Raw genomic sequence first — 24,136 nt, 5'->3', positions numbered from 1 at the left:
CAGTTCCTTGAGTGCGTTTACAGTTCTTACACTAACCTAATCTTCCTCCACCTTGAACAGTATTTTTGATGCAGCACCATGTTGAATGGCTCAGTAGAATCCAGAGAGACCAGATCTAGCCCACTTATTTTTCTAGAAAACCTACTTTCTTATTAAAAAAAGATACTAGGCCAGTTTGAGATGACCTATCTTAGAAAAATAGATTGTGTTTCATCCTCCCTCCACTCAACTCCCCTGCCTTTAATTATGTATTCCTTAAAAATAATTTCTAAGGTTATTAGGGTCAAATTAACAAGCCTGAAGTTGCCTAAATCACCTTTTCCATATATATAAAATTCAATAGCATAAGTAATAAAAATCCTCTAAAAAGTCTTAGTAACAGATCTATATTTCAATCACACATTAAAAAGTTACCTTTAAGAAATTCCCAAATTGGAAACTCCCAATGGAGCAACTTAAAAAGCCATTCTGACAGCCATCAAGTCTGATTGATTTTAAAATATGAAAGATGCAAAAACTGGATGTTTCTTCTCATAAATGTAAAATCATGACTAAAGCACCCAAGACTTCCTGAAACCTCCTGAGACCACAAAAACACAGGATATAGCTAAAAACCCCTGTATAACTTTATATTGGACTCTATGATCTTGGGTGTCTTTTCCAGTCTTAATGATTCTATGGGAAGTTCCAGTGTAAATATGAAATGTTTGTGGGATTCTTTTACACAAGCCTCTAAGAGTTGCACATGACCTTAAATTCTCCTTATTCAGTACAATGTTCACAAACTGTTGCATATGTTCATGTAGGCTTTTTGATTACTTGGGGCACTCGAGCATGCAACATCTGGAAAAGTTTCTGTTATAAAGCATGATGATTTTCTTGATAATATTCAAAGGATTTAAAAAATAATAAATACACTATTCATTTCAAGAAAACAGTTAACATTCTGTATGCATTTTTTTTGTTTTCTTCCTCTTGTTTTAGAATTTTGGTATCTCTACCGGCTTGACATAAAAATGAAAAAAAAAAAAAAAAAAAAAACCTTAAAAGCACAAAACATTTCCTTAGTCTCCAATTTTAAGCTCTTTTTCTGACCCACATTTGCATTTCTCTGCCTTGAGCTGAAAGCAATCATCTTGTTAAAAGGTAATATTTGTATACGTTGCCTGCTTCAGAGAAATTTGGCCTGAATTTTAATATACTTACTGATTCATTCTTCAAACAGCAGAAGTATGAGTTGTGCATCTTGGTGCTTCAGAAGCAGGTTTTAGCTGCCTGCATATGTCACACAATAGTCAAAATAGGCAAGCAGTTAATATTTCTGCTGAATATCATGGCTAAAAATGTCTAATTCTGCTAAATTAATAGCTATGGGACATCCAATAGGAGGGGTAGAAGTGGGAGGGCAGGCACCAATCTCTTCTCTTTGGTGACCAGTGACAGAATTCCAAGGGAATGGCATGAAAAATGCTTATTTTCTGTGTTGGTAAGGTTAGGTTAGATATAAGGAAAAGATTCTTCACCCAGAGGGTGGTTGGGCACTGGAACAGCTCCCCAGGGAAGTGGTCACAGCACCAAGCCTGACAAAGCTCAGGAAGCATTTGCACAACACCCTCAGGCATGTGGTGGGATTTCTGGGGCTGTCCTGTGCAGGATCAAGAGTTGGACTTGATGATCCTTGTGGGTTCCTTCCAACTCAGATTATAGTGTCAGCACATGAGCAGATGCATAACCACAAGCTTCAGTTCCACTGAAGCAAGCCAAAAAGTTAAGATTTCTCCTGATGTAGATTTTAAGACACCTGACTTCTTGGGAGACCTCAGATCACTGACAATTGCTCCTGACTTTACTAAGGGCTGCAGATCTTCAGTGTCTACCAAGGACTTTTATTGAGATGTCTGACTTCAGATTAAGGATATGAATTTGAAAATTTTCCCTGCCCTCCCCAAAGTTATGACAAATCCTGCACTAAAGTTAAAAATAACTATGAGCCTATTCTGCTATTTATTCTTCAGAGAGTAGCATGCTAGCAATGCCTCAGTCTGAAGCAAACTGCAGATTTTTTTGTCTTTCATTGCAGTGCTTCAAGCTATTGCAGCCCATACGTATGAAAACCATACAGAGTGTTTACAGGTGTCTGTATTGCACAGTCCAGACCTTTAGATGTGGGGAAGTCTGTACCTGAGGACCTACATGGTCACTTTCTAGCTTATCTTCTTAGCTAAAAGGAAAATACTAATGGAAGTAGGAAATTATCCATATGCAGAGTTTCCAAGAATGAAAGTAGCATGGTAGGCAGCTGTTTTTGGAGGTTGATTTAGATGGTTGAGATTAAGTGTTAATTCTCTCAGTATGTTTTAGTGAAACAATTATTACTGAATTATTATTACTGATTATTATCTGTGGTAGTTCATCTATGTATCTCCCAAGGATAATACGGACATTATTAACCATTAGGTACTGGACATTTTGTAATTTAAACATTGTAACAGCTTTATAATTAAAATGCAAACACAGGAGTAAAATTAACATTATTGAATTGAATGTAAGCTAGGACAGGATAAAATTCCAAAGACTCTAAAGGGCTTGATGTAAGAATAACATTTAATTCCAGAAAAGGCTTGATTTTGTGTTTGCACAGAACATAATATAGACAAAATATTTGTAAAAAGAGACAGAAGTAATAAGAAAGAACCGAAGCAATAGCCCACAGATCACTGTCATTTCCAGACACCTAAAACATTTGAAATTCTGCCTCTGCCATCCTCCTATGTGCCCTCTTCAGCTGTTCTCATTAGCTATGTGACATCATGTCCTCTCACTCTTCTTTGTTTCCCTCTCCCTGCATTCAGGCTCTATTCAATACCATTACGCCTTCGTGTAACATATTATTCAAATTTAGTTCTTCATCTCTCTCTTCACTGCTAAAAGCCATGGTTAACCCTGTATACTAAAGCCACCAGTCAGAAAACCCTCTAATGGAATACAGAATATTACAGAAAGACCAAGTGCCACACATTATGCAATGACTGCACGTGTAGTTACTGCAATTATATATGCCACATTGGCACAGGGCATGAATCAATCTAGCATTAACAAGAGGATGATGAACATTATGGTCTAAGAAACAAGATCACTGCGTATGTAACACAGCCACACAGTCACACATGGCCTGCTCTGCATTTATACTTTACAAACTGGCAAAAAGGAAAAAGAAACAAGCTAGGAAATGCTGGTGGTTTTTGCTAAAAAAAACCCAAACTGTAAAAGCAGATAGTAAACTTGCAGTAAAAGCTAACAACAATAATCATAATGCAGCTTGCTGTGCTTATATTAACCATTACCTCTCCTTAGTCAGTCACCTGTGTTGTTTGTCCACTCATCATCTACTGTACTTCAGCAGGGCACATTTTCTAGAAATGTCACCCAGAAAACTGACTGAAGAGGAAGCTGTTACTTAAAAAGGGTGACATAACCTGTCTCATACACAATTAAGGAGCCTTAATCCAAAAAATTATGTGGAGCTTTACATATGTAACATGGAGTTTGACTCCTAAAAAAGAAGCCACTAAATCTACATCAGTGGAAAGAAAGTATGCACCAAAATGCCAAGCAAGCAGGCAAACAGAAGTGGTGGCATTCTCTTTTCCTTTTCTATTTTCTCTCCAGACCTCCTCTAATACAAAGCTACAATCAGGTAGTGCAACCTGACGAAATATGGAATGGGTTGCACAGCCAGGGCCGCATTTGAGAAACACTTAATTAGGATGATATGCTGTCACTGTAGGGAGCCCCAAATGCTAGCTTTTAGCTCTATTATTATGTATTTCTTTGCAAGTGTGGAGACAAACCCCAGAGGGGAGAAGTCATAGCTGTCTTTGGGTAGAATGACAATTCTTTATTAATTTCTTCAGCAAGAAGCAGCACTGCATTGGATGGAGATGAAGGATTGCCTGAGGCATTTCTTTTCCAATGCATACAATGATTAATAAAAGAAAGAAAGATAGTATGAATGACAAGTATTACTGCAATTCCTTTTAAGTCATAATATAGCTACAGGGTCTGGCAATGCTAATTTGCTGCTGGCAACTTTATCCTGGTCTTCTTGGGATGGAGAGAGATCTGTAAGTGCATGCCTTATTCTCAAGTTGTGATTCACTGAGCAGTTCAAGATGGTGAAAGGAAAAAATTATACATAAGCCCCTAGAGCATCCTGTTATGCACTCTATTCCATTCTGTCCCAATTAAATAACTGAGTCCATGGTATCGACCATTTGCTTTCATATCTGTTGTAGGCACAGTCATGGCAGCACACCTCTAGACTTTTCAGTAATTGCTTCTCAGTCTGCATTAAGACACACATTTAACGCAAGAAAAGCAATGCTGCAGGAGAAAGGGCATCTGCTGACTTTGCTTGATCTTACAAATGAATTTGATCTCCCTTAGCAGGAGCAGGGGAATAACATCTCTGAGAAGTCAATACATTGAGAAGTCACCATTGACTCTATTCCACCATTCATTATTTGCTGAACTCTGTAGCAGGGCACTGAGGGCACTACATCAGGGACAAGGACACTGAGATGTTTCAATTTCTGCATGCAACCATAAGCATCACATTTGACCAAGAGCATCCTGCTTCACCTCTCACTACATCCTACTCCCACACCAGCAAAACTTCCTGCCTCTACCAGAAGACTCATTTTATTAGTCTGTTTCATACTGCCTTGCAGTTCAGGCCACATCCCTATCTCATCAGCTTCTCTTACTCTCTGGAATACCAGAAGCAACTGCTCAGCTCAAAACAGAGCTGCTCTGCACAGAGGAAGCAAGAGGCATCCTATGACTGAACTTGGGTTGGAAACGAGTGGCCAAGAGTCTTTTTATTTCTGCTAACAAGAACCCCACCAGGACAGAGATTTCTCTCTCAGGGCCTAGAAATGTGACCATCAGCCCCTGCACCCTGCCATTCTACAGGACATAAAGTAGCTCTTCCACTGGGGAGAAGCAAATACTCGACAAATGTTTGTGAAGTGCCCAGCAGGGTTCAGTTCCCATCCTGAAGGTTACTGCTCTATGCTACAGCAATGCTCAATGACAGGCAGACCTGCCTTCTTCCATCTCTGGACATTTAAGGAGAAAAACTAAAGAAAGACTGGTTTGTTCCTACAGTAGAAACAGGCATCAAATATTGGCCTTTCAGTGTAGGCTGCAGTTTAAATCTCACAGACTTCCAGAAACACATTTGTCCAAATACAAAGATACCATACTGTCACTAGCTATTGGACTTCCTCACCTACTGTGGGCAATGCACCCAAATAAGAACAGAAAACCCCTGGCCAATATAATGAACTACCTACAATATAAAACCTGGAAATAAAAGTGTGCTACTGGTACCAGAACATCAGATCTTGTCAGCACTTCACTATTTCCAAGGCTGAAGTTCCTTTAGATTTCTCAGTCTCTAATTTATGATGAATCTTTGAACTCTTGCCTTCAGTGTCAACAGATCATCATACAGTACAGTAATAATCACTAAAATTATCTTACCTTACTCCACCTGTCACAAATGAAATTCAGCATGTGTATCCTGTTCTTTTTTTTTAATGAAGTCTGAAAGACACAAAAAGGACAAATTATTTCTAACTGAATCAATCCAAATAAACAGGCTACTAGTATAGGAATTTTTTTTTGGGGGGGGGGGGGGGGATAGAGGGCAGCAGTGTAGGAACAAAACCCCACTAAAAACCTGTGAAAAATTCTGAGTGTTAACATTTTATATCATAGCTTCTCTGTCATTTGAAACAAAATTGTTCTTTCAGTTTCACACCTCCACCTCTTTATTTACACTCAGGGAACCAAGTCTCTATAACTGTGAGGGAGCAAATAACTCTATGGATCAAATTTTTTATCTTAAGGTCAAAACATGAACTTTTCAAGTAGTATGCTTTCCAGTATAATTTTTAACCCAAAATGTCTACCATCTTGCTTCAACAGAGCATGTTAGAAATCTTTGACTATGGTACCAGAAAACTATGGCAAGTCAACAGGTTTCTATGTGGAGAAGATGCTTCTCTATTAAAAAGTACAGATGGGGAAACCATATAAATATATACAGTAAGATTAAGATAGGTAAATCCTTAATTCACAGAAAAATGCAGTCATAAGCAAAGCACTCCTCAAAAAATTAAATTCAGGAAAGATTCATACATCAAGCAGTGTTCAAATATGCGATGCAGTAATCAAGATGCAATTCATGAGTTTACAGCAAAAGTAACATAGGAGAACCAGGACTAAAGTAAAAGAAAGAAAGCAAAAAGTACGGAGATAAAACAGCATATAACAGACAAACAAGAACTTCTGCTACCAACTGGGAGCTTATCAGTTGAAAAAAAAACAGGAAGAAAAAGGGCCTTTGAGTCAGGTAACACAGCCATAAAAAGGGAGATACTTCACCAGGGTTTACCAGCCAATATGCTCCTGTTGCTACAAGAAGCAGCAATGAAACTAAGTCAGGAACACTCACTATAAGAAGCAGAACACCATCCAGCTCAGTGCACAACGTGTGGAGAAAGACTTATGCGGACAAGAGGTGCCTTCTGCAAAATCGCTGTAAAACTCATCAAAGTGGAAGCTGAGATGAGTTACAATTTGCTCTTCACAGATACATTACAGGGGCTTTCAACATTGAGGTGAAAAATGTGTTAAGCTAAACAGGATATTAACAAAGTAACAAGCCTAAACTGAATAATAGCAAGGAAGGAACACAGTTTAGCCTAGGGTAACCTCGTTTTCTATATAGGAATGTTACGCTGATGTTAACACTAGACTTAACTCCGGAAACTGCATCCAGCCCTGTGCTTTAATAGACTCATCAGCAAAGCATCTAAAATCTCTTACAAAATTACACCTCTTTATAGAAGTGACCTGCAAAGTAGCTTATGTTTTGGTCTCTTTTCATCATCTAAGGTGAGGGCAGAACAAACTCAAGGTTCACATATATGACTATCAGTTCAAATGAGAAGTTACAAAGCATTTAATTAACCCTGGCTTTTTGTTCTCCATGAGGACAGAGACATCTAATATTATCTGGAGCTCTTTTCAGGGTAAGTGTGATATGCAATGTCATATATTATTTTAAATCATTTTTATATTGGCATAATAAGTTGCAAAGTTCTAATTTAACATTCTTTATAACTTCAACTGTATTTATTTAGTATGGTTATTTTTTTCTTTTTCCACTCTAAAAGCAGGGCAAGTGCTGTGAAAGCTCCTAGACACCATGAAGGCTATTCCCAAGACAAGCCATCGCCAGTCACAAGATCAAGGGCTGATACTGTGGATCTACTGCATTAAAATCTTGTAATAATGTACCACCATTAACCTTCAGGACATCTACAAATACCAATACTTCAACCTGGTCAGTTATTATTTATTTAATTTAAAGGAAGAAATTAAAATGACAGCAATGATAAAGGAATCTAAAAACTATTTACAACATTGTTTTAAATGAAACAAACTGACAAAAAACAGATTAGTTCAATGCACGCAGACTGACAAATCCTTTGCAACTTTGTAGCTTAGCTCACGTATCTGTAAAATAGGACAATGCAACGTAGTAACTACATTGAACCTCTTTGCTGCTAAGTCATATTCATAATTTGTTCATTACCTTCAGGAAGTCACACACATCTTGCAAAGCAACACTGAGATTAGTGATGTGTTTTAAAACCAGCCCATCAGCGAGATATTTTAAAAATATTTCAGCTTCTGCAGAGAAGGCAAGACCTTCCTAACAATCTCTCTGCAAGTTCTGACCTCCTGAAGATGCCCTCCTGCTCTGCACCTCCTTCTGAAAGAAACATGTGTTTCCAACTACATTTACAGAGGCCATCTTTAAGTTCTCCTCTTTGACACAACCACAGTTTTTAATTGCCCTCCAATTCTGTTGCACTTTGGTACCTGATTAAGAACCATCGAAGTGCAGCTTTATCTAGAACAACTAAACTGAAGACCAGCAGCATATGCCTAGATACTACATTCCCAGAGATGCCAATGGCATTTGAAGATGAATGATTCTAACTGGGCACCAATTCAAGCCACCCTTTTTCACCCTACTTTGTAAAGTTTTAAAATTATATTGCCCTGTAATAGCAGCAAAACTACAGCAGATTGTGGAAATGTACTACTGTAGACTGCAGCAAAGGACTATCTTGACATGCTCTGCCTTCTGTCTCTGGCCTTTTGCATTAAGATATCTTCATTACAGAAAAAAAATATATTCTTTTATTAAAGACTGCAGCATGATTTTGCTTAATTAAAACCATACAGAAATTGTTTCGCAATCAACCAGTGATGGCGGTTCAAACCTCAGAGCTTGCTGCCAGATTTTAAAAGCCATTCAGAGCCTTCACTGTAAGGAAATTATATATAGTGAGGCTTTTTTCCTGCCCAATCACTTACACTGGCATCCAGGGTTACCACACAAACAAGAGGAGAACATCAGTTCTCAATTAAATCTGCCACACCATTATTCCAAAGTACTGCAGAAAGTGATGTGCATGACACTATTTTCTGTAGAAAAGCATCAGTGTGATAAAAACCAAATATAAAAATAAGAGGAAGCATACATGGTTCCACTGGAAATCCCTCACTTTCTCCTCCATGTTCCCTTCTTCCTTCTTTCTGACTCACTGGATAGCAACTAAGTCATTCCAAGAAGGAAGGCACAACACTTTTCCTTTACAATTAAATGTGGTGTCAACACCTCTGAACCCATGCAACCCATGGTACCAGGTGTGATTTTGTCTATTAGTTAATCATAGAAAAACAGAGCTACTTTGACTGGAGGTTAGCCTTGACAGTTTTTGTCCAGGTTCAGTCCAACAGATGTGCTATTCCCCCGAGAGCTTTGCCAATCTAAACTAGGTATAACTAAAATGTCTTTTTAAAAAAAAAAAACAAAAACCAAGCACACTGCATCAAAAGCAAACAAACAAACAAACAAAAAAAGAATCCACCACCCACCCCCCTTCTCCCCAGAATACTTGGACAGAAAAAAAGAGCAAACCAGAACACTTTGCAAAAGGTACAATGCAAAACCAAAGCTCTCTAACAAGCTCAGGACAGGGAAGGACTGTTTGCTGATAATGCTGCCAAATTTGAGGAGCAAGAACCTCTGCAGCGGACAAGAAGCTGAGGATGAACCACAAGACAGCAGAGCTGCAAACTGACACTCATTCAAAGCAAGTTGTTAGATCTGGTGTAGCTCAAAAGATATTTCCTGTAAACACATTTTAAAGACTTGAGTTTCCAATAATCAGCCTACAAATACAGGCAGCATGTTCTTTTTCTAGCAGACAGAAGGCAGAAAATACTGTGTGTCCTGCTGTGCTCTGTCTGATCTCCTTTGCTTTGGGGCAAATAAAACAGTTTTTCAACTATATATGATATTCTGGACTCTTTCCTCGTTCCCCGTTTTGAAATACCAGTTTACAGGAAATATAGGAACATAAAGAAGATAAACTCACTTCATTCTGAGCATATCATTATTGTGATCAATATGCCACCTCTTTTTGCAGTACTTACACAAGACGCTGTCACTGTTACACCAAAATATACCCTCCAGAAAAAGAGTGAACTTGCCTTGTCCTCATCTCACTTCCCAGAATTATTTCAGATTTGCTTGCATTATGTATGCAACTTGTACTGTGCACATTATGTACACAACATTAAAATTTTATCTATTCTCAGTTCCTGGTTGGGAAGAAATAAAACACATCTGCAACTCTATCTATCACCTGGTTACAGCAGTGCTTTAGCATTCCTAATGTTAGGCTGTGTTCCTGAAGGAGTCACAACTTCTTGTCAGGCAGAAACACAGGTAAAATTTACCTTACCCTGCATCTGATTTTTATGAAAAGAAAATCATAGAACAGAGCAATACCACCCCAGGTTGAACACACAGAGTCAGAACCCCGAGCATGACCCAACATTAGGTCCATTCCTCAACACTGTCAAATACACACCTCCACAAAGTCAGTCTAGATAAAGAGGGTAGTTCCACAAAATGGAAAGCCAGGAAGAGAAGATTACAAAAGACAGTCTCAAGGCCAAAGTGGTTTGCACAAGTGGATCCTGTATTTCATATTCTATTTTATACACTAAAGAGAAGACATGGTTTGATTTCACAAGCATTACTGACCCAACCATCTGCTATGTGTTTATGCAAAAAAGATGAGGTGACACCCAGGACCATGGTGCACCAACTGTTAGCAGTTTTGTAGTAGTGTTGACAGTAAATAAATGGTGTCCAGTATCTAAAATTCTTACTCTCTTCTTCCACTTATTCTAGCATTGTCACAATAAGACACATTTTACTTAGCTACCAAATGCCCACAATGTCTCTCCCTTTTTTTATCATGGGAGGCAATGTTTTCAAGCTAGATGATGTTTCACTGTAAAACTAAGCATCCAAGGAACAATGGCTGGAAATTATCTTCATGCCACGTAACCAACTGATAGTTTTCTGAGGATGTTCAGTTTTGCACAAATTCCCAAGATGCTGAGACATTAAGATGGGTTTTCCTTACTGCACTGACCTTGTAATGTTCATTTTATGAGCCCTGAAATGCAGCTTGAGAGCTCATGTAAATGGGAACATTGGGTACTCCAGCCATGAAACATACAGTACAATATGAAGAAATCTAGGCTCCATTATTAGCTTTTCATATAAATAGTCATGCTTACTGTGAAGGCTGTTTTCTCAGAAATGTGAATCCCAAAGGAACAGGGGTCAAAAATGGAAGTTCTAAGGAAGTTGGAAAAGACGTCATACTTTCAAAAAATAAATGCTGCACACTGTAACATGCTTCCTTCATCAGCTACCACAGCCCTCCCAAATGTCTATTTGACACATTATACCTCCTTAACAGTATTTTAGATGTCTGCAAATGTTGCTAGTGACAATAAAGCACTGTGCTAGGAAGAAAAAGCTCTTCCCATTAATCCTGGATGACTTGCTCATCCAGGGAAGGATCAAATCTTCACACAAATTGAGTCAAATTACTAGAGTTCTTGTCTCCTACTTGTCACAAATATAACACCAGCTAAGCAGATCTTCACTGGTAAGTGTTCTGTCCTCCATTTGTCTTTCTGCTAAATTTTACAGAAAATTGCTATTTAAAGACACCCCTGGTTTTTAAAGAGACAATTCTAACCTGTGCCACATTTTTTCTAGCCCACAACAAAATCTTACCCATGGCCCCTTGTGACATTTAGATTTTCCATGAAATTAAAGACTATGCTGATGTTTAGATATCTGAAATATAAATCCCACTAACAAGTACATAAATGAATATGTAGTCCTTCTTGAGGTATTACAAAATATTTGCATTCCCCCCACCACCAAAAAAAGGCAAAACATTACAAGGAAGTCAGAATCAAGACAACATGGGTGTTGAAGCCAAACCCCTCCCTTCCTTAGATCACACACACATACACATAGACACTGACAGCCTTCCCTCACTTCCGTACATAAAGGAAGCTGATTCCCTCACACTCTGACTGTGCAAACGGAAGTTTATCCTCCCATGTGCCCAACCAGATCCCCCCTTCTCACTGCTCTCTGTACCCTGAAGGTGCTCATCTCTTTCCACTATGCCCATGACCACTGCCTCTCTTATTACGTACCAGTGAAAGGGTAGACACTTTTCCATGCAACTTTCCTGTGTGAAATCAGTTTTCTGTAGAAGTGTCAGAATTATAATATCATGTTCTCATCAGAATCTATAAAGCTATGAGACAATGATGAGAAATCTTTCTTGTGCAGGCAAAACCACAAAGGCCACATTCTTCCTATTACTCACTACCTCCTGTTTACCAAAACACAATTGAAAGTCATCTATTTCTCTCAGGAACAGAGAATAATTTAAGTAACTCTTCCCAAACACCCACATTTGAGAGAGAATTTATGACAGAAAGAGCTCACTCTAGGCAGCTCAGTTGCATGCATTTTTATGACATGTATTTAGAGCCATGATACTAATATTTAGTCATAGTAATACTTGTGACACAATCCTTTTCATACAAATCCACCATACTATCATACAGAGCTCAAAATAGCTCTTCTTCCAAGTTTTCCTGAAACATCAGAGGACACTGTCAACATGCCATTATTTATTTCATGTCCTTGTATGTGCATTATACAAATCAACATTTTACCATTTTGCTCCATATGTTCTCAGGAGAAGCCCTTCCAACTGCTTGACAAAAATAACACTGAAGCCTGGAAAAAAATAAATCTTTTGCTGTAAAGTCAGATCACTTGTGTCTATTTTTGAAATGAGACAGAAGAAATCTTTCATAGCACTTTGTATTTCAGGAATCTGGGACTTATAATACATTCACCTATCACACACAGGAAACCCAGTGAAGTTACTGGCATTTAGTGCAATCCAGAATATTGCAGTGCTGTCTTTTTTTTGTCTTTTTTTTTTTAACAGCAGACTTGCTGCCCAAATAACCTGCATGCTCTGTTATTCACCTCTGCCGTAGCTGCCTTGCCATCTGGCACTATCAAGTATTTATCTAAAAAGTAAATTTGAATTAAAGATCATGAACCCATTCCCTTTTAAACTGTGTTTCACCTGAACATAGAAGGTCAATTCACAGTTATGTGAGACATCAAACTTAGCAAATAGGTGCTGTTTATTTAAGCTCACGAAGACAAGTCAGAGGTACTCTGCTGCTTTAAAGGCAAAGCATCAATTTGAAACAAAAACTGAGCTAATCCCAGATTTCTACATCCCTATAAAATACAAGGACAGTTCTGCACAGAAATAACATGCCATCATAATCCAGGCCATAACCTCATTTAACCAGAGCAAAATGAACTATCCTCATCCTTACACTGCCTCTGAATCATATTGCTCACATGCAAGGATTTTATTCCAATGTATCTCCAGTTTACATGGGCTTATTTCAAACATGCAAAAAAAGAAACAAAAACTTGGAAAAATACCCCAACTCATACAATTTTTCCTTCCCTCCATTTCAAATTCCTATTTGAAAACAGAAATGCTGTGCTGTTGTCTGACAAGGATGTATTACACAAACACCAAGATGCTGCTTTTTCATCTCTAGACTTCCTGAGAAAGGACTCTGCAGTGTATGAAAAAGCAGCAAACAGCATATCACCATAGAAAATATGGCCACCATTTTTCTGGAAAAAAAAATATAAATCCTTATTCAGTTCACGAGTCGTCTTTTACTCTGTATAAAACTCAGTTTCTGATATAGTAGTGGTCCAGTTTGAGTTGATCATTAGCAAAAACTGTAATACAATAAAAAATATCACTCCTATTAAAGATGACTCACATAAATTAAATTAATTGCAATGACAGGATTGGATTCCCCTAAGTTCTTCATCAGGCAAGGCTAATTATAAATAATTGCTAATGCAGCTTTTGTGTAAAATAGGAGAGTAGATGCTTCCTCCCCCTAAAGAATTTTGGAGAAATGCTGTATTTTCTCTAGGGTCCCCATTTCTCCACGTACTACCCATAGCAACAGCTGTTTCCTGCAGCCATTTCCCACTGTCATGGCAGGAAGAGGTAGAACAACATGCCTAAGGGTGATGCCACTGTCTGTTTTGAAACTTCTGCTCAAGGACTGAGAGAGCAGAACATAGAAGAGATCAGAGTTATTCCAGCAGCTCCCCAACTGCCAGGAAGGGTGACAAAGGGCTCAGAGTAACACAGTTAGAGTATGGCCACAAAGGAAGACACCAAAAAATAAAATAAAATAAAAAGCAGGAAGTTTTACAAAAGAAGAAACAAATACAGGACAGCCTGAACACTGCACTTGTTGTTTGGAACACAAGCAGCACGAGGAGCAAAAGGGAAGTGCTGAATTACACAGGCTTGTGGCATTCAAGGCTTTCCTAGGTGGAAAACCTACCAGAGGGAAAGAATCCACACCTGAGCAGCTAAAGTGAGAATCAAAAAGAGGCCTTAAATTTCAGCAGGAATTTCATAAAAGCTTTAGAGAAGGCAAAAATAACAAAGCATGGCTCTGAAGTAATGCAGAGATGAGAAAAACAGCCGTGATATCCTGTATGTTAGGAACAGGAGGGGAGAACAGAGAGCTGGAATCTTCTGTTTGGGTTTACTAAAAAGAAAGGCCAAGGAGATCATGAACTCTCACAGTTCAAGTCCTGCCAAAAATGCCAGTGAAATAATCCAAATAGCTTCTGCCATGCATTACCTTTGCAGCATAATTCAAAGCCATCTTAAGGTAACAAAACCCAGCTTTCAGGGTGCCTAGAGAGCAGACTTTGACAAGCCCTTACTGGAAAATCTCTCCATAGAAGAATCAAATGCAGCTGTTTCCTTTCCACTTAACACAGCTATCCTGCCTTGAACACAAATCTCTCCTACCTTGGATATTTATGTTTACAGTTGTAACTTGCTACTATATTCCAAAGAAGTCACATAGTTACTGACATGGTATCACAACAATCATTACTAGAATTGCATTAGTTCTTCACAGCTCTCCAACTCAAATACAGCAAACTGTCTAGCTATCTTGCAAGACTGGACTTTTTGTCCTTTTTTTCAGCTGACATTCTTTTTTCCTTAGTGGCATCCCAGTGGCAGAAGGACATGAGGATGACATGAATCAGAGGGAGTTCTCTGGTGGTCAGCTCTTACACAAAAAGTCTATGGACAAATAGATGGAGAGGATGTCTTGAGGTTTGTGTTGATTTAGGGGCAGTCATCCTGGTTTTTAGATGTTTCAGGGGCTGTCATCCTGTTTGCTAGATGTCAAGCATGTTCTTGAAATGTCTTTTGAAAACATTGAATTTAACATTAATTATTTAACTGTGTCCACAATGTGTTACAATAAAGAAATTATATAAAATAAACTGAAGGTAATTGAGTTTTATTATAATAAATTATTTGTTCTGACATAATATAGAATTGGTACTTAAATGCATACTTAAAGGCAATCATTAAGACACAGTTCTGATACAATCTTAAATAATAGCAATTAAGATAGAAATCAGTTGAAAAATAAAGACTATAAATAATGTTTTATTTCTACTTGTTTGGATTTGGGAGAAGGAGACTGTCACATGCCAGAACTTTGTTAGTGAACAGTCCCAAAACCAACCCTAACACTGCTTAAACTAGTTTGCATTTCTACTGCTCCAATGTGAGAAATATTTAATGTCAGAAACATAAGTCATTAAAATTAGTCAACAAAACTTTTCCTCTGGGAGTTGGGCATCCATGACAGACACTGTTTTAAAAGCTCCTCTTACACTGTAGTTTTCCAAGTTGGATGTCACCAGAAGTATAAAGATACTACAAATGCCCTAACAGACCTTACTTTCCATTTTATTAAGAACACTAATCTATTTTAAAAGCTAGAATAATGCCCAGTCTGGTTAATTCATAGCAATGAAAACACAGTACATCAGCAAATGCTATAAACTAGCAAACAGAAGAAGAGCCTAAAATATGCTATCATTTTTAAATGCTATTACTACGGCACTGTATTTCTTCCAGAGATGATGACAGTTGTCCCTTTTATGTAAATGCTACATGGAAATGAGTGGTAATTTCAAGTACCTGAAAGTAACCTAGTAAATGACCAGGTTTTGAAAATACCCTCATTCCCTTGTTCTCAAAACAAATACAAGTGATCTGGCTTCCTTATTACTGAAAGCAGCTGCCAGCCTCACTGTATGATGCACTTTAAAAGAATACTGCTTTGCAAATCCAAAATAAATGGGAGGGTTGGGGGGGAAGAAGAGAAAAGAAAAAAATAAGTTAAGATAAATTCACTACTGCAGTTCAAAACCAGAATCCCTAGCTTATAAAATCTGTTGTGGGGAATACAGCAATTTCTCAAGACTTAGTGGATTCTACATGAGCATAAGTGACACCAGTCTAACCTACATTAAAATTACAGCACTAAAATGAGTAAAAGAGCAGTAAAGCCACTACAAATGTTATACCTACTCTGCATATGTCTACACTAACTAGAATATGTCTCATTTTTTTGCATATTACTAATTGTCAGAATATGACATATGTGCTTTTAGTAGCAGAAGATTTGGAATTCACCCCAATATCTGGAAGCACCATTTATAGTATTTGAAGAAACTGTTTACATCCAGGCACTGCATGGATCACATGCACAGTCCCAGCCTGAATGCTGAAGGCAAAACAACACAGTGATTCTAAAGGTAAACAATTATTTTGGTACTTATAATGCAATTGCTTTTTTTATTCTACTGACATAGAAATTCAGTAAGCAAGAACTAGAGAACTGCAGCACTCTCCAAAGGACAGAGAACTGCTTAAAAATTACTTGTTTTCCTTGCCCTACCATCTAGCAGCACTGTTTCTTCAAAAGAGGTCTTCTGTCCTTAACATGGCTGCCATGCCTTACATAACATCAATGAATGAGAAAGTAGTTATTTTGTTTCCTAGGACGCACACTGCCCATTAGCCATATGATTCTCCATATGGCACAGCAAACAGTCCAGACAAAGCTTTGCAGTAACACAGCCCCAAAGATCAGCATCCTCCAAGAATAACAGCAATTCAGAATTCACGAGCTCCAAATTCCCTTTGGTACATATTTAAATAAACAGGCATTCTTACCTTAAGAAAGCAATACTAATAAAAACAGCAGCACTCAGTAGAGCCTCCTCTGTTTCATCTGTGCTCGTAAAAAAAAATCTTGGTGCAAGTGTCTGCTGCAGCAGGTAATCAATAATATAACCTGCTTCTTCTGTTGCCAGAGCTGCTCCATCTGAACGCTAGCTAACGTGAACACTGTCAGTGTGAGTCATACCAGTGACTCAGAGCAGATGCAGAGCTGCAGGAGGAGTTTAAGTTTCAAGGCTTCCTCTCACTCCGGCTCCCTGTCACACAGGCACTCACTGCCTGCCTGTGTCTCTGTGTGTGCCTGCAGACTGCCCCAGCTTGTTCTTGCAGCAGAAATTGGATTTTAACTTCTGCATAATCTTGGAGAGTTGAGAGGTGTGGGTTTGTTTGGGGGGGTTTGGGTTTTTCCCCCGAGAACAGCAATTCTGCTTCTTTGCTGCAAATATATTTATTTGGAATGCAAAGGCTTGCTCTGCAGACCAAGCCAATACCATGGTATGTCGGGTGATGCACTACTACAAGATACCCATGGGCTCACATATCTCATCAAGAATAGGGGCAGAACTGAAAAAAAACACGAAAGGTTATAAAATTAAAGTATTGAGTCTGGGCAATATCTGTTTATTCATGACAACTTCATATCAAAGTCTGACTTCATTAAATACTCTGGGCACTGCAAATTTGGTCTCAAATGAAGTGAGATGAAAGAGGTGTAGGAAGGACTGTAGGAAGGGATGCACATGAGCAGAAATACTGTGTGCCTGACACTAGTTTACCAGGGAAAAGAGCCCATAGGAAAAGAGAATAGCTGCATTATAAACAGGAACAGTGCACTCGGGTTTAGGGTTGAGTTCTGGCAGCCTCCCCCACAGCTATCCATCTCACTAGGCACTGATAACCTAGTCAAAAAAGCATTTTGAACACGTATTTATTTCCCAGGCCTGCTAGACTCCCCACAATGAACAAGAACAGGCATCACAAAGCCAATGTTAGGCACTTAATGTTGGACACTGTTGATATGCATTGCTGTACTGATCCCACTTATTTCTGAAAGGCACATTATACTAAGCAGTTGCAGTATTTAATAGATTCAGCCTTCAAGAGAGGCAGATGAAGCCATCTAGTACCGAGCCATTAGGTTAAGTACATGGAAACAAATTACAGTGGGATGAATCAAACATTGTTAAAAGAAGATACTGGCTGAAGGAACAATGCCACTAAAATGCACAGACCTGCTTAACAGCCACTCATGTAAACATCCCAGAGAGTTTGGAGGAAAAACACTTGGTTTATGTCAAAGCATTTACAGCTGAACATTTTTCCTCATACTTAGCAAATGTCCAGTTGGCTATCATCCAGCTAAACAGATTTGTGTTGAGCTTTCTCATGGAAAGGCTAATATCAAAGCATGACTTTGAAGGGTCTGTGTGTTTTGTCATTTTAGAGAATTCCTTCTTTTTCAAAGCCCAGTAAAATGTAAGGTACCCCTGCCCATTTAATCCAAGTATGCGTGCAGCACTCTTCAGGACTATATCTGGCTGTTAAAACTGCTGAACAAACTTTGTACTACTGATGGCGAATGTTTACTCCATGTATCGCAAAGCAGCCAAGAACACTGCCTTGGCAGGGATCAACAGATGAGGAAGAATCAAGCTGAGCAAAACAATCATTGAAGCATGGTCATGAAGACAGCATAAGCAAGTGGGATATAGAACAGCTGGTATCTATGAAGATACAACTGAATTAAATTCTTTCCCCTAAAACCATTAGTATTTTATTACTTTGAAAATCTTCTGCTGAATCCCATCTTTTCCCCCAATTTACTAATGACAGTGAATATTTGCTCCTGTCAAGCTTTCAAGGTTTTATTTTCATGTTTTGAATGCTTGAATAGGCAAGAGAATGCTAAGAACCACAGCATGTCAGGGGAAAAAAAACAAAAAACACAATGGCAGCAACAAAAATCCAAACCAAGACCCCTGAGATTTTAATCAGGAGAACTAACACAGTCCAAGTGGCATCTGTGACAAAGGCTGAGAAGAAGACAAAACTGGATGATACTTCACATGTCTGGGGGTTTGGAGGATGGTAGTTTCTTTTCTCTTGGGAGGTGGGGAATTGTGGTTTTTGTCTCCTTTAAAATATATGGCATGCAATTGCGTATCTACATTCATTTTTGTGAATTTGCTGTACAGCTGAGAGTGAAGATTTGGATCAAAGCTGACTCAGAGAAAAGAGCTGTTAAAGGCCTCAAAGAGATAAAGCACACCAAGAGCGAGCACCCGCTGTGTAAAATGCATATACTTGCCTCAGCTGCAAATGACCTCATCTACAAATCAGATGTGATTTAGCTGCTGTAGGCAGCAGTTTCCCAATGTTTAATTGATCCATCTTTTTTGCTGGACCTTCTGCAGTAGAAAGGGGTTGGATCAGGGGTTGACAAGTGAGAAAGCTCTTACCCCAACAAAAATAAACAGATGTGGATGAAATCTTGATCAGAAATTTAGTATAGCCTACTGGACTAAACAATGCTGCAAGAGATTCTGTATTAAGAGGCAGCTTTGACTATTATACACTCTTTACAGATAATGTTTTTTCCTTCTTCACCTTTAGGTGACAAGCAAGCAAAGGCTTTTCTATAGTACCTATTCAACATGGTACTAGGTTCAAGAATCTTGTTCCTCCTCATCAGCTCCCTGTCTCTAGGAATTTGTTTGTTCGGAATTTTTTTTCAATTCATCATTAAACCAGTGATGGTGGAAATGGTTTCCCACAGCCTATTCCAGATTTTCAGATTTCTTATTAACTTGCTTTCCCATGAAAGCTCAGATTGTGCTTACTGAGAACATGAACCTCTAATTTTGTTTCTGAGCCTTATTCTCCTTAGGTTATACTGTCTGGGGGTGGGGAGGGAATGGAAAGAATAGGAAAAAAAGCATTCCTTTTCTTCAAGGACAGACCTGGCTCCTGATACAGCTGGGCAACAGAAGCAGATTGAGAACCACTGCCAGTATCCACAGTGCCTCCTTCCACTCTCACCCTCCTAGCTTTCCAACAGCTACACGCTCTGCTGATTCTCTGCTTTGTAATCTTGCTTTTCTGAGCCCTGTGTAAAGGTAAGAGTTCAGAGATACTATTTTTTGAGGAGCACTGACACATTTTAAGGAGGAAAAGCAGAGCTAATTTCCTGGACAGGCTAATACTCCAATTATCATTGATATGGGCATTACAACACTTTCCGAAGTACCAGTGAGCAGCCACACATGGAAGTGAGCACTATGCATACACACAGTTGAGGAAACCCACTGCAAAAAGAGCATGTATTTTGAAAATACATATAGGCAAGAAGTTGAGGAGATAAATATTTTTTGCATTACGCTACCAACACAGCTAATTGACTTGACACATGTCCACAGCAAAGCAAAATGCAGAAACTAGATCTCAGTGTCTTGCTCACTAAACTATTAGACTTCCCTTTCGATGCATCTCACTAGCAGGTTCCCTTCATCCATCTAATTACCTTTTGTGAGTATTTTGATATGCCATGACAAAAGCACTGTTTGCTTCTCATGAAAATTAAGACTCCTGCTGGGAAAAGTGTCAGAACCAGAAACTTTACCTTGCACAGACAATGAACAGAGGAAGCCACACATGAAAGCAGATCTTTACTGATTGGGTATGGGGGGAGGGAAGAGGACGATGCACTTACCAGAGTTATCTCAAGGCTTCTGAAGATAAATAACAGGACACACTGTAGCAGTTGAACTTTTTACCTCCACTACATCATCCACCACTCAGTAGCATCTTGCAGTCCTCTCTAAAATGCAGTTAGCAAAGCAACCCACGAGAGGCTGTGGGAAACCACTTCTTCCACACAAGTACATCTCTTCACTGAGACCACCTCCTCAAGCTACTGCTATTGCTATGACCCACGTAAAATGTATTTTTTATTACTCTCACAATCCAAAGCTACATAGACTGCAATGGGAAAAGACAAAAAAAGTGACAAGCTGTCAGTAACACATTGCATGCAGATCTCAGAGGGAAGTACTTCTGCAAATCCAGTGAAAATGTAAAAGACAATCTAAATGCCCATTTCCTCTTAATTGTCTGTTCTCAGCAGATGAAACAACAAACTGCAGAGACTAAGATCAGATAAATCAGCCAAAACAAGACAAGGACAATATATCTCATAGCAACAAAGATGTACTGACCAGACAAGAGACTGGTTTACAGACACTGCTGTGGTTCCTACATATACAGACAATGATACATTGCAAAGGCTTGCTTGGGTAAGAAGGACTCTCCAGATTGCACTTGATGTCAGCACAGCGTCAGCTGATCTTTTGGCAGCTGGCCTGCCCACATCTATCCACTTCTGCTCTTTTTCTCTCTCATGCTAACATCTGCCCATGTTTTACATCAACAGAAAAGGTCAGCAAGACCCTAATGACACATTAAACCTCATAATCAAGCAATGCACCATTTGCAATTACTGTGTGGCCGCTCTCATTCCCTTATATTCAGAACTCAGCTTTTTCCTAAAAAAATCCCAGTAGAGGGCAAGTGCAGAAGAATCTGTAATCTCAAACCTTACATACGGGCTGTAAAGTTCAGTTTGGGTAACAGAGAAAGTATGTCAGAACACACCAGGTCTCCCCAGGTTTCCAAGAACATTACAATTTGTTCTATCAATATAGACCCAAATTTCTTATTCTGATCTTTATTTTTCTATACAATGCACAACTAGCCCTCTGTTACAAACCAGCATGCTCATTTTCTGCAGTCATACAATCACTTCAATTGAATACTGACTTGTGAATCCTAAGAAAAGAGACACCAAACAAATCTAGGCATAAACTCATTTTGAGGCAAGTCTGTTTGACTTAAACATCAGTTCTTCACGTTGTCTAACAAAATTTTATACTGTGATGGATATTCTCTAAATCCACTCATTTTGTTCATCCAATATACTCTAAACATTTTCAAACTAAGTTTTTCCTGTTGTCTCCACAATGCAGGACTTGCAGATCTCATGCTGGTGACCTACATAGTTTCTTCAAATGCCACAGAAAGAACAATTGTCAGTGCTGGAGAAAGTGGACGCAAAGACTTATTGTTTTCCCACTACCATCTGCTGCACTTTGGAAAACAAATCAAAACCCTGTAAGACTGAATGTAAAGCATGACATTTTTGATGACTATTCCTGCAGCATTTGTTACAAAATTTACTCCTCATCTCCTCAAAGAAAGAGCAGTTGTAATGTAAAATTTCTGTCGTTGCACAATAGATTTCTAACACTTGGTCTTGTCTTCTCAACTCATCTGTAGTCCTTAAGTTAACCAGCCCCTATTTTCAGCAGGGAAATCATCTTTCCATAGGTTCCTAATTAGTAAGGCCATTAAAGGTAACTGCCTATCTAGACATGTTTACAGGCCTCATTCCTGTACTCCTATTTTTGCCTCCATTGTGCAAAATAAAAAAAAGAAGTCCTACTCTTATTACAGTGTAGTACAGCACTTCACCAAATGCTAAGAGGGTCCTCAAATGTAAGTTGATCAGTAAAAAAAAGTAAAATAAAATTAAAGGCCATGGGGTTAAACCATTTTTCTTCTCTCTCAAAATCCTTTATTTCTTCTTTCAAAGGAAGAAATTATTAGAAACATTAGAAAACATTAGAAAACAATCCAGTCATAAAGAGTTATCTGCAAGCTCACAGCTTTTAAGTTATTCTGTATTTGTGGAAATAATCTGGAAATTATTCTCCAGATTAATGCCACCAAATAATCAATTGGACCACTCAAAGACTTAGGGACTGTACTCGCTGAGTTGCGCATCCAGCAGGGAGCCCAAGGTGGAAAAGCTTATTAGAAGTGTTGATAAGGAAAGTGTTTCTTTCATGATTAATCTAAATTTTGACATTCAGAACTTAATTGATTTGAGATCATTTGGGATTTTTCCTAAAATTAGGTCACAGAAAAAGCTCACTAAAAGTAGCACTGTGGTGTTCCTATTGGGATTTCAAAAAATCTTTATGTCAAAGGCTACATGTCTTATTCTAAGAACAGTCAACTCCAAATCAGCAAACCTAGAGGGATGGTAAAAGTAGGCAAGTAATAATGATTAAAAAAATTAATAGATTCAGAATGTCCTTATTAAATAAATTATTTTCTTTTCTGGCAGGTACATAAAAATACAGACCCCAAAGAGACCCACCAGTTATGACATCTTTTTACATGTACCTGTTGGAAGAGCAAGTGATATATCAGTGCTGTGACGGGTTTCTGTCTTTCTTTTCAATGAGTTTCACTTGTTTGTGTATAATCCATAAGCATGCATTAATGTATTGCAATATGTTTAGATAACTTCCACTTTCAAGTAGAATAAAAGGTCTCTGGCATGGGATGGCTTGGTGACTAAGGTGAGACCAGAGATTACAGATTTTTGTATCATACAGTGTTTTGGAAAAAGACTTTGAGTCCTTGAATTCAATGTTAACATACAACCTCTTGTTTATAGTTAAACTGCACCAATCTAAACTGGTAAGATTACTGGCATCATCCTTTTATGTTATAAAGACAATAAAACAAGTATTTTCTATCAACCTGCTCTCTCTCATTTCCAGCTTCTAGTTCTGTGATGTACTTCTGCTCTTTGAAATTGATGGCTGCTCCTGCAACTTCCTGATGATGGTCACAGCCCACAGATCCAGCCACTCTGCACCCCTGGCAGCTGCTGCTGTCCTTTCCAGGCTGGTTGGGTCACAGAACCAAGGCTTCCTTCCCACAGACATTAATTTGGTGAAAAGGACAAGTCCGTTGGCATGCATTTTGCATCTGAGGGAATTGAGGATAGAGAAAAAGCATGCACCTGGAGATGAGGTCACATTATCCTCATTACCTGTTCTCTAGATTACCTCACAGCTTTTAAACCAAACCAGAGGAAGGCTGGCTTTCCTTCCCTCAGCCTATTTTAGGTTTCTGGGAAGGAGGGGGGGAAAGGTGTGGGACTGAATGGCCGTGTCTTGTTGGTTTGTTTTTTTCCAAATGGAAGAATGAAGCAGATTGAGTCTTAGGCTCAGAGGCACAAGCTTCTAGGGCCCACCTCACTGAGATGGTAATGATTTTATTCATTACCTGCCTGACATTATGCAAAGAGTCTTGGGAACTGTATCTTAAGCTCTAATTAGTGCATTTAATATTGGGCAAGCTTTCTTTAGGGCATTAATTCTGGGATTACATGTAGCTTCCGAAGGAAAATGTCCATATCTTTATCTCCCATCCAAATCTACTAAACCAATCTAGAGGTTGACTCTATCAATGCAGAACACTTCAAAGAACTTTTTAATAAATGACAGTCACATTCATAAAGAGGTGCACTCCAAACTGCATTCACTTTTGCAAGTTGAGGATTTCAAAAACTCATTAAATAATTTTAAAGACAAAGAAGACTAACA

General features: G+C 38.6%; 1 protein-coding gene across 17 annotated transcripts in view; it reads right to left on the bottom strand.

Annotated features, from left to right (window-relative positions):
* Positions 1-16,862, bottom strand: part of INPP4A (inositol polyphosphate-4-phosphatase type I A) — a 79,417-nt gene extending 62,555 nt beyond the window's left edge. For 6 of the 17 annotated variants that reach the window (XM_015623167.3, XM_015623228.3, XM_033513562.1 and 3 more), the window contains exons 1-2: positions 16,674-16,861; positions 5,548-5,610 (exon numbers count right to left, since the gene is read on the bottom strand). The gene's annotated coding sequence lies outside the window, so the exon portion shown is untranslated. Of the gene's footprint in view, positions 1-5,547; positions 5,611-16,673 lie in introns of all 17 variants that reach the window. The other 11 variants (XM_015623194.3, XM_015623220.3, XM_015623232.3 and 8 more) reach the window with 4 other exon arrangements.
* Between the last annotated feature and the right edge of the window lie 7,274 nt (positions 16,863-24,136).

This window comes from Parus major, chromosome 1 (genome assembly GCF_001522545.3).
Source record: "Parus major isolate Abel chromosome 1, Parus_major1.1, whole genome shotgun sequence".
In the NCBI taxonomy this organism is placed as follows: domain Eukaryota; kingdom Metazoa; phylum Chordata; class Aves; order Passeriformes; family Paridae; genus Parus; species Parus major.
This window is presented reverse-complemented; position numbering and strand designations above follow the sequence as displayed.